Genomic DNA, 12281 nt, shown 5'->3' with positions numbered 1-12281 from the left:
CTGGAGAAATGCTCCTTTGAATGTTCTGAGGTCCTGTTTCTAGGATGCTTTGTTTCAAGCTTGGGCCTTCGTATGGATCCTGGGAAGGTCTTAGCCATTACCAATTGGCCTCTTCCTGCTAGCCTCAAGGCCACACAGCGCTTTCTTGGTTTCACAAATTATTATAGGCAGTTCATCAGGAATTATTCTTCCATTGCCGCGCCTATTATCGCTTTGACCAAGAAGGGTGCTAATGCCAAAGACTGGCCTCCCGAAGCTGTCTCTGCGTTTCACGATCTGAAACAGGCCTTCGTCTCTGGACCTCTTTTGAGGAGACCAAACCCTGAGGAGGCATTCTTTATTGAAGTGGACGCTTCTTCTGTGGGAGTGGGAGCGGTGCTTCTTCAACTTTTTGAGAAGAGACGTCAACCATGTGCGTTCTTTTCCAAAAAAAATTCTCAGGCAGAGAGAAATTATGCCATCGGTGACCGGGAACTTCTCGCAATTAAATTGGCGCTAGAAGAGTGGCGTCATCTTTTGGAGGGTTCTCCTCACTCCATAACGATCTTCACCGATCACAAGAATCTACAGTACTTACAGAATGCTAAACGTCTGAATCCCAGACAGGCCAGGTGGAGTCTCTTCTTTTCCCGTTTCAGTTTCACGATTACATACAAACCTGGTTCCTGCAACGGTCGGGCTGATGCGCTTTCTAGATCCTTTGACACCTTGGACGAAGATCTCACTCTTGAACCTGAGCCGATCATTCCAACTTCATGCATTGTTGCCCATTCTACCACCCTGGACTCTAAAATTCCTCCTGGTAAGACCTTTGTCCCCACTGAGCTAAGAGCCAAGATCCTTCGTTGGGGACATGATTCCAAGGTGGCGGGCCATGCTGGTTTCCTCCGGTCCTTCCTACTCATTAGTCGTCACTATTGGTGGCCAAATCTCCGCTCAGAGGTTAAAGACTATGTCAAGGCTTGTCATGTCTGTGCTCAGTTCAAATCCTCCACACAAGCTCCTGCTGGTCTCCTCATGCCCTTGCCCATTCCCAAGGAGCCCTGGGCTCACATCGCCATGGATTTTATCACCGATCTTCCACTGTCTGACGGTAATACGGTCATTTGGGTGGTAGTCGATCGGTTCTCCAAAATGGCACATTTTGTTCCCCTTCCTGGTCTGCCTTCTGCTCCTGCTTTGGTCCCCATTTTTGTTCGAGAGATTTTCCGTCTTCATGGGGTTCCTTCTCATATTGTTTCGGACAGGGGTGTTCAATTCACGTCTCGTTTTTGGAGAGCCTTTTGCAAATCCCTCAATATTGCTTTGGATTTTTCCTCTTCTTACCATCCTCAATCCAATGGGCAGACGGAGAGGGTTAATCAGGAGTTAGAGGTTTTTCTTCGTACCTTAGTCTCCGCTCATCATGACGATTGGTCCTCTCTACTTCCATGGGCGGAATTTTCCCATAACAATCATGTGAATACCAGTTCGCAGAGAACACCCTTTTTCTCAGTGTATGGAAGACATCCTCAACTTCCACTTCCCATGACCTGTTCTCTGGATATCCCAGCTTTGGCTTCAGCTCAAGAGTCATTCAATTCCATCTGGAGCGACGTCCATGATTCCCTCCGGGCAGCTGCCGACAAATTCAAAGGCTTTGCTGACCGCCGCAGGCGTAAACCGCCCTCTCTTCAACCAGGGGACAAAGTCTGGCTCTCCACCAGAAACATCAAGCTCCGAGTTCCTTCTCTGAAGTTTGCTCCAAGATTCATTGGTCCATACACCATAATGGCTAAGCTGAATCCAGTTTGTTTCAAGCTTCAGATTCCCAAAAACCTCAAAATCTCTAACTCCTTCCATGTTTCCCTTCTGAAGCCTTTAGTCCTTAATAGGTTCTCTCGTCCTCTCCCCACCACGGCACCAGTCTCTGAGGAGAATCAGGAATATGAGGTCAGTCAAGTACTGGATTCCCGACTCTGTAGAGGCGCTCTTCAGTACCTTGTTCATTGGAAAGGCTTTGGTCCTGAGGAGAGGTCTTGGGTTCCTGCATCAGAGGTCTTTGCACCTCGTCTATTGAAGAATTTTCATCTGAAGTTTCCCTCTAAACCCGGACCCAGGCAGGGAAGGGGGAGGCCTCATAAGAGGGAGGGTACTGTCATGAATATGCATCATGTCTGTTTGCCTACCTGATCTCCATGTGGTCATTAGAGGCAGATCCTGTTCTGGTTTCCCTTCTTATCACTTCCTCTTCCTGTATGGCTCCACCCTAGTCCATCCCAGGAAGCCTATATTAACCTTTGCTCTACAGGTCTGCAGTGCTGTTCAACAGTGTTCCAATGCTCAGTTCCTGTCTGCAGTGTATTGCTAGTTCCTGGTTGCAGAGTGCTACGATCTTCTTCCGTGTACCATTTTGGCTTGTCCCCGACTTCCCTGTCTGCCTGTGCCCCTGACTATTTGCATGTTCCACGGCTATCCTTGTCTGCCTGTTGCCCTGACCTCGGCCTGTCCATCACCACTGTTTGTTCTGCTGGCTGCTTCCCTCTTCTCCCTGCGGAGTGTGATCTGAGGGATCCCGGGAACGCGACCTGGACCCAGTTGCGGCCAAGACCATCCCTACCACCAAGGGCTCTGGTGAATACAAAACTGGGTCTTAGACTCCGCGCCCTGGGTGATCTTGGGTCACGCTTCCTCCCTGCCAGCAGTAGTCGGCTATAGGGTTCACTTCCCTGCGGTGCATCCCTGACCCCTACAGGGTGCACTTGTCACCTGGCCACAGGTGACCTGACACTTTCTTTAACTTCCACTGTTCCTGATGACTGCCATTTCTTAATTACATTCCGAACAGAGGATATTGACATCTGAAAACGCTTTGCTATCTTCTTATAGCCTTCTCCAGCTTTGTGAGCATCAACTATTTTCAGTTTCAGTTTTCTAGACAACTTCTTAGAAGAACCCATGGTGCTGATTGTTGGGGCAAGGTCAGATGAGTGTGGGCATTTAAAACCTTTGAGATTGACATCACCTGGTCTTCCCAGACGATGATTGAGAACAATCCATGACACTGGCAGGTCTCAGCTTTGCAAAGGGGGCAGTGCATGCTATAAATTCTGCAGGGTGCCCAAACTTTTGCAGACGCCATTTTTTTGTTTTGTCATTTTGAAAGTGTAAATGATGGAAATAAAATCTAACTTTTTTTGACATATTATAAGAATGTCTAATCTGTAATTTGATGCCTTTTGGAGATTTTTCCATCTTTCCTTGGCTTCATTATGCACATTAATACAAATTTTTACCTGGGGTGCCCAAACTTTCGATCCCCACTGTATATAATCAAACTAGAGGTTGGGGTACACATTTCCATATATTATCTCAGTATTATAATTTTCTTCTATCAAGACGTGTTGGGCGATATACAGTTGTGTTCAAAATTATTCAACCCCCCAATGCTGTAAAGGTTTTTAGGGAATTTATTGTACATTTGTAATTGTATTCAGAATGAAATCCTACAAGGACTTCTTAAAGAACCATATGCAACTAAAATTACATCAATTGGTTGTGTAATACAGTAGTAAATGTTTATTTTGTGAATTCTTCATTTACACAATTATTCAACCCCTTAAAGACTACTTCTCTGAAGAACAGAGGTTCATTGAAGTGTTTTCAATCAGGTATTGAAAACACCTGTGGATGTGAGGGAGCAGCAATAAAGCCTAATAAGCACCAATCAGGCAGCTTTAAAATGACTGTGATACTCCTCCTTCTAGACATTTACTGGGGTGGTTACAAACATGGTGAAGTCAAGAGAATGGTCGGGGAAGACACGAGAAGAGGTGATTACTCTTCACAGGAAGGGCAATGGCTATAAGAAGATTGCAAAGATGTTAAACATACCAAGAGACACCATAGGAAGCATCATTCGCAAATTCAAGCCAAAGGGCACTGTTGAAACGCTACCTGGTCGTGGCAGAAAGAAGATGCCGACTTCGACTGCTGAGCGCTACCTGAAGTGTAGAGTGGAGAAAAGTCCCCTTGTGACTGCTGAGGAACTGACAAAAGATTTGTCAGATGTGGGTACTGAAGTTTCTGCTCAGACAATACGGTGCACACTGCGTAATGAAGGCCTCCATGCCAGAACTCCCAGGCGCACCCCCTTGCTGTCTCCAAAGAATAAGAAGATTCGACTGCAGTATGCAAAAATCATGTGGACAAACCACAGAAGTTTTGGGATTGTGTTCTGTGGACCGATGAAACTGTTTGGGCCCATGGATCAAAGCTATGTTTGGAGGAGGAAGAACAAGGCCTATGATGAAAAGAACACCTTGCCTACTGTGAAGCATGGCGGGGTGTCAATCATGCTTTGGGGCTGTTTTGCTTCTGCAGGTACAGGGAATCTTCAGCGTGTGCAAGGTACCATGAATTCTCTTCAGTACCAGGAGATAGTGGATAACAATGTGATGCAGTCCGTCACAAACCTGAGGCCTGGGAGACGTTGTACCTTTCAACAGGACAATGATCCCAAGCATACCTCCAAGTCCACTAGAGCATGGTTGCAGATTAAAGGCTGGAACATTTTGGAGTGGCCATCGCAGTCACCAGACTTAAATCCGATTGAGAACCTCTGGTGGGACTTAAAGAAAGCAGTTGCAGTGCGCAAGCCTAAGAATGTGACTGAACTGGAGGCTTTTGCCCATGACGAATGGGCGAAGATACCCGTAGATCGCTGCAAGACACTTGTGTCAAGCTATGCTTCAAGTTTAAAAGCTGTTATAACTGTAAAAGGATGTTGTACTAAGTACTAAGATTGAATGTCAATTGGGGGTTGAATAAAACTGGTAATGATGTGAGCACAGAAAAGACATTTGTGGTTATTTCATTATAAATGTTATGTTATATTTGTCTGACCTACACGTGCCTCTTTGATTTAATTGTAAGCAGGATGACTGAATGATCAAAATCAATGTCAAACTGGGCAAAACAATCAATTTCAGTGGGGGTTGAATAATTTTGAATACAACTGTATATATATATATATATATATATATATATATATATATATATATATATATATATACTTCTCCCATGTTTGTTAGGAACACCTTTTGTATGTGGACATCTGGTAATGTACCATATATAATTAGACTAATGCCCTGTACACACAATCGTTTCGTCTGATGAAAACGGTCCGATGGACTGTTTTCATTGGTCGAACCGATCATGTGTGGGCCCCATCGTTTTTTTCCCATCGGTGAAAAAACTTAGAACCTGTTTTAAAATTATCTGATGGTTAAAAAACCGATAGAAAAAAACGATCGTCTGTGGGCAAGTCCATCGGTTAAAAATCCATGCATGCTCAGAATCAAGTCGACGCATGCTCGGAAGCATTGAGCTTCATTTTTCTCAGCACGTCGTAGGGTTTTACTTCACCGCGTTCTGACACAAACAGATTTTTAACTGATGGTGTGTAGGCAAGACTGATGAAAGTCAGCTTCATCGGATATCTGATGAAAAAATCCATCGGTCCGTTTTCATCGGATGAACCGATCGTGTGTACGTGGCATAAGAGATATCTATTTACTTATGCCTGCTCTATGCTTTGGCATTTTCAGGCTTTAAATTAAATTCTTTATTTCATCTTAATAAGGGATGTATGTTTCCATATAGTACACAGAGTTGTGCCCCTGTGTCTACCCACCAGATATTTATTGGCATGTGTGATTTTTTGCAGAGTGAGTGTTACACTGTGAATTTTCGAACTCTTTATATGTAGTACTCTGTATAAGTGACATGGATTTGTATTTTATTTAAAAGAATGATACTCCTGGAGAAGCTACTCAATAAGTAAAATGCGTTGACAGCGAATAAATAAACACACCTCCACTCCTAAGTTTCGAGTCTAACTCTATCAGGAAAAGGTGTCTGTATAGTGGTCCCAATTGGTACATCTGTATCATAGGACAAATTATAACATGATTGATTTTAAAATAGTCAAAAAATTCTTTGGTGTCATTTTGAGAATATTGTAAATAAATATTGATTGTTTTTAACATATTTGTATTCTGTCTCATGTGGGTGCCAGTAAAGTCAATTTTCATCAGGACTGGTTTCTGAAAAAACTTTTTCTTCTGCCTTGGAACAAGCTTGCATAAAGGGACTTCTGATTATTTCATGATTCCTTCTGGCCAGTTGCCAGAAAGTATTGATGCCAAGGTGTCACTTTATAATAAACTATACTGCGGGTTTAATCCCTTCCATATACAGTAGATCCTTGATTCGGATTGAGACTTACTCCTGTTCAGCAGCATGTTATATGAAAGGTGATTGTCTTCTGCTGCAAGGCCTGGAAACTTTGCACTATTGTTTTCACAAGCTCTTTTAATTTATTCTGCTATGAGTTAGTGAGATAAAGTATTGTATTATGTGAAGAGGCAATAAGATGGACTTTAGCTCCAGCAGACATGGAATACAAGAGTATGTTGAAATCCCTTATGTTTTGCCAGTTATTACAGTGATTTTGAACCCCATTTAAAAAAAAAAAAAAGCCTATACTTACCTGCTCTGTTCAATCGTTTTTCACAGAGCAGCTCTAATACTCTTTTTCTTTGGTGCACCTGCCCCCTGCAAACCTGTCACTGGATTTGATTGACAACAGCGGGAGCCAATGATAAGGAGAGAGACGAGGGCTGGAGGCGCTGCGCTCATGCACATTGCTGGATCAGATCAGGCTCAGGTAAGAAAAAAGGTTGGGTCTGGGGGGAGCTGCAGCACAGAAGGTTTTTCACCTAATGCATAGAATTCATTAAGGTGAAAAAAATTGAAGCTTTACAACCACTTTAAAGGGGATTCCTGTTTGCACAATCCAGCCCACAAATCACACAATAATCCACAATTGCTAGTTAGAAGAAACTGGTGCATTTACTGCTGATTTACTGCTGTAAATGCTTCTGACAATATGATGTCTTACCTAGTTTTAGTCTTGCTTCATTTGCTGAAGACATCATCGGCTGGTATTGTGGGTTAATAGAGGGGAGGAGGCCCATGGTGATTTTACTTTACTCTTGAATGTGGCATAATGAATGTCAGTTTTACAATATGCTTTACAAACAGAAAAAACACACTGAGGAGAATTTCTATGACCATTAACATGCAGAATACAGGATCAAAAGTCACAGTCACTTAGCTGTGAATGCAAAGGAATCAGTACAGAACAGTGAGCTTGAGAACAATGAAGTTGGGATATTTTCATAAATTATTTCCTTAATTTTTTTTTTAGGGAAGGTATATTTGATTTGACTTTCCTTTGCTATGGCTTTTTTTATTTTATTTCAGGGTCTACAGCACACACTGCACTGGAACTCAACAGTGACCATGTTGCACTAGGACCATCGTGCCATCAACAAATACCTGTGTGATTATGGTATGGGGACAGGATCTGGGGGCAGTGATTATTTTCATCAAATTATTTCAAGTTGATACGTGCCTCATCTCTCCTCCTTGTTTTGTGGCTTAACCAAGCTGCTTACATACTGTCAAGCCACTGAACAATATTTGTTGCTATTTTCTCTCAACGCATTCACTCTAATGTTTATATTAGGATAAAACCTGCAATGTTTCATTCGCTTATATTGTGGCCTTACCAAGCTTTTTGCATACTGTCCAAGCACTGTACAATATTCATTGCTATTTTCTCTTAACCTTCCTCTTGTTACCTTGCCAAGCTGCTTACTGACCATCCATGGTACAATTTTTGTGTCCATCGTCTCTCAAATAATATACATCAATGTGTATATCAATCTGCTATCTATTTTGCTTTGTGACCTTACCAAGCTGCTTACATACTGTCCAGCCAGTGCACAATATTTGTGGCTTTTTTTTACTCCAAAAATACACATTCATTTTTATTTCAATCTAAATCCTGCCTTTTCTCCTCCTCTAACATTGCAACCTTACCAAACTACTTACATATTGTTCAGCCACTGTACAGTATCCGTGGCTATTGCCTCTCAAAAAATACACTCTAGTTTTTGTTTCAAGATAAATCCTTACCTAGCTTCTTGCATAATGTTCAGCCACTGTAAAATATTTTGGGCTATTACCTCCTAAGAGAAAACAAATGTTTATTTAAAGACAAAACCTGCCTCATCTCTCCCTCTTATACTGTATTATGCCCTAACCAAGCTGCCTACATACTGCATAGCCATCCTACAGTATCTGTGGCTATTATTCTTAGTAAATAAACTTTCATTTTTATTGTAAGATAAAACATGTCATGCAGGGATGGACTGGCCATTGGGACTACAGGGAGTTTCCCGGTGGGCCGATGGCTCAGTGGGCCGGCTTCAGTGACAGCGGACCACCGCCCCCCTCCGTTTCTCTGTCTCTACCATCCCACAGCACTCACCTCCTCTCCCTCACCGCAGAGCTCACCTGGGGGGAGCAAAGAAGCAGGGGGAGGACCAGAGGAGCAGGGGGGACGACAGAGGAGCATGGGGGAGGGGACAGATAGCTGAGTCAACAGCTATGGCCTGGGAGTTTCTCACTTCTGCCTAATCTTGTCCCATAAGGGGGGGCACCAAACTGATTCTTTGCCCCGGGTGAAATAATGTGTAGCTTTTCCACTGGTACTGTCTATAAGAGTACCAGTACCAGCTACTCTAATAAAGTAGAATGACTAGTAGCTAGTGAAGGGGGAGAGGGGGCTTGGGTGGCCGGGGGGGGGTGCGGGAGTTGTCAGGCCGCCATGGGAGAGACCTGTCAAAGTGGGCCAGTCTGGATGAAGTCCAGGGCCAAATTTTTGTCCCAGTCTAGCCCTGATGTCATGTCTCTGTCCAGCCACTGTACAATATGTGTGGCTATTGCCCCCCCCCCTGTATAACACTTTCTATATATATATATATATATATATATATATATATATATATATATATATATATTTTTTTTTTTTTCAAGATACAACTTGCCATTTCTATTTGATGTCTATTCAAGTGCTTGCATACTGCCCTTATGCTAGCAAATTTCTACAAAACACAAACCTGTAGTGTATATTTTGTTAAAAATTAGGCGTATGGAGACATCAAGGAGTTATTGGGACATGTGTGGTTGTGGTTTTGAAGTGTTTTTGTGCACTCTGTTTTGAAATTTAATTAAACTCTTAGGACAATCATGCGTGGTTCTGTGAAAAAAGGAAGCTCATAAACTATATTATTAAATTGTTTGTCACTGTTCTATTGTTAAAAAAAACTGTTTGTCACTGGCTAAATTGTATGAAGTTCAGGGGTTTGATTCTTTATAGCTTTTAGATCTGTTTGGCTACTATGTTCACCTTTCAATATAGACCTATTACTGATAAACAAATCAGCAGCTACACCTAAAATCTGTTTACTGAATCAGATCAGGCAGCTATTGCGATTGGTTGCCAAAGGTTACAGTGTATCATTACCGCTCACTGACTGGCTGCTAGAGGTTACAGCACACATTATGGCTCACTGTTTATTTTCTAGAGGTTACAGCACATATTATGGCTCACTGTCTATTTTCCAGAGATTACAGCACATGACTTCTGCGTGTTGATTGGTTTCTAGAGATTTATGTACATCAATACTGCTCACGGATTGATTGCTAGAGGGTACTGGACATCTATACCACTCACAAATTGGTTACTAGAGGTTACTGCACATTATTACTGCTCACTGATTGGTTCCTAGCAGTCACTGCATATCCTTACTGTTCAATGATTGGTTGCAAGAGGTTAGTGCACAGCATTACTGCTCACTAATTGGTTGCTAAAGGTTACAGCACATCATCTCCTTACTTGGGGAGGTGAGGGGACTCATCTATAGACAGAAAACTCCTAGGAATCCAAGGACTCCTGGGATCATTGGCAATGCTGGGGGGGGGGGGGTGATCAGTGGCAATGCTGAGGGGTTAATGGGATCAGTGGCAGTGGTGGGAGAATGTGATTTGTTAGGAGACAGTACACTGTGACAAATTCATGTAGAGCGAAGCTGGAAATCTTTGGCAAGTATATAGTGGGGGATTCTACCAATGTAATGGGGAATTTACAATGAACACCAATGTGAGAGGAGATTTACACTGACCCTCAATGTGAGGGGGAATTTGCACTGATCACCATGTGACAGGGGATTAGAAAAGATGGATTTCTACACTGACACCAATGTAATAAGAGCATTTATATCAACCACCAGTGTAAGGGGGAATATACAATAACCTCCATGTAAGGGGGTATTTACACTGACAACCATTGTCAAGAATATTTGTACTGACCATCAATGTATGGTGACACTTCTACACCAACCACTAAAGTCAGGTGGGATTTACACTGACAACCAATGTAATGTGGAATTTTACAACAACAGCCAATAAAGGGGGATTCCTACATTGGCCACCAATGTAAGGGGAATTTACACTCACCGCCAATTTAAAGGGGGCTTCTACATGGACCACCAATGTAAGGGAGGATTTGAAACTGACCATAAATGCAAGTTGGATTTTTTTAATGATTACAATATAAATAGGAGTTTATACACTGGCCACCTATGTAATGGGGATTTACACTGACCACTAATGTAATAGGAGCATTCACAGTGACCACCAATGTAAAGAGGGATTTGCACTGACCACCAATGTAAGTGAGACCTTCACACATGGCCCCTTGTGTGAATGAAAGGATTGTGCACCAAGCCCCAATGTAATGAGAAGATTTACACTGACCACCAATGTAACAGACATTTAGCCTTCGTTCACATTTGTGTGTGTTGGAAATACATGCAAAATCGCTTTCCTTTCACTGAAACATGCTGCCCTTTAGCAGATACACAGAAGTGCCATTATTTATTAATGATACCCTCATGCATATTCACATGCACCAAAATTCAGGGTGCTGTGGCACCATGTTCTTTTGAAGAAGGGTTCCACTTCCAATTTGCTTATCTTTGCAGAACAGGCTTATGTTAGACTTAAAGAGGAAGTAAACCCTGTATGTTTATCCTTTTTTTTTTTTTAAATAAAAAGATCCTGGAATGTATTGCTAAACCACACACATTAAAATATAGTTGTCAGGGACCTGCCAATAGGCTCCGGCGTGCACGCATGCGCACACTTACTGATGGTCAGAATCAGCACCAATCACCTATTCATGTGCGCAGGCGCGTCCCACATGCACACGGATATGTGCCAAATGCGCGCATCTGTGCGCCAAATGTGCGCGCTCGTGTGCGCACGCATGCGCCTACTACACGCGCACGTGCACGACGGCGGGAACGTGCGTGCTCGTTAATGCGCGATTGGCGCCACTCAGCCTTTAAAAAGCAAGCAGCTGCAGTGACACTTTGCTGTCTAATCTGCAGCGTTGTATCAGTGAAACCTGTGACCTGTTGTAACCTGTTACCTCAAACCGACCCGGCTCCGTCTGACCATCCAACCCTCTCCACTCCGACCCCTGGCTTGCTTTGACTACGCTCTGCTCTCCTGCCCATCGTTACCAGACCCTGTGCCTGAATCTGACTACGCTTGCTTAACCCACCTGATTATCTGCTAACCCGGTTTGCTTCACCAGCTCCTGCTATCCAGTGCCTGTGCCAGCTCCAGAGACGCTGTCTCCTACAACCACCGTCCCGAAGGACCACCAACGGTGCCGGGCTGCTATCATCACCAGGCACTCCTACCTCGCCGCGCTCCCGAGCTTGCTGTCCCAACTCCAGCAGCTCCAGAGCCGGGGCTGTAAGAGAGGCCTCCTCCTGCACACTAGGCTCTGGCTACAAGGTACGTTCCAGTACATAACAATAGTAAAAACGAGGTTGTAAAATACCTTATTTTGCTTTTTGAAAAAAAAAAAAATCTTTAGAGTATTGGCCGTGCCATTGTTACTTCTGATTGATGAGTCCTTTGTGGAAATCATTTCCGCCTTTACTTTGTTTCCCTGTCAAATCTTGCGCATACGCGATCGTGTCTAAACCAAGCCTCAATCGCTATTACCACGGCACCCGAGCTAAGCCATTGACGACCTCTCTGAGCTGCTCTGGTTTACTCTGTGAAGTATTATACAGTCACAAAGGGAGAATCAAGAAGGAGAGGATGAGAGCACAACATTGCATCTCATAGTGTGCCGTTAAAGAATATATGGAATGCGCAAGCGCAGCTGACGTCACTATAGATTGCAGGATGGTTTCTAAAGCAACAGAATAAGTGAGTGAAATTTCTCAAGCAGCAATTAGCTGCCTGTTCTATATAGATTAGAATGAGCTAAAGTGAAAGTGGAGGGTTTACAACCACTTTAATGACTA

Source organism: Rana temporaria, chromosome 1 (genome assembly GCF_905171775.1).
Source record: "Rana temporaria chromosome 1, aRanTem1.1, whole genome shotgun sequence".
NCBI classification, from domain to species: domain Eukaryota; kingdom Metazoa; phylum Chordata; class Amphibia; order Anura; family Ranidae; genus Rana; species Rana temporaria.
The sequence above is the reverse complement of the archived record's forward strand: the minus strand, read 5'-3'. Positions refer to the sequence as shown.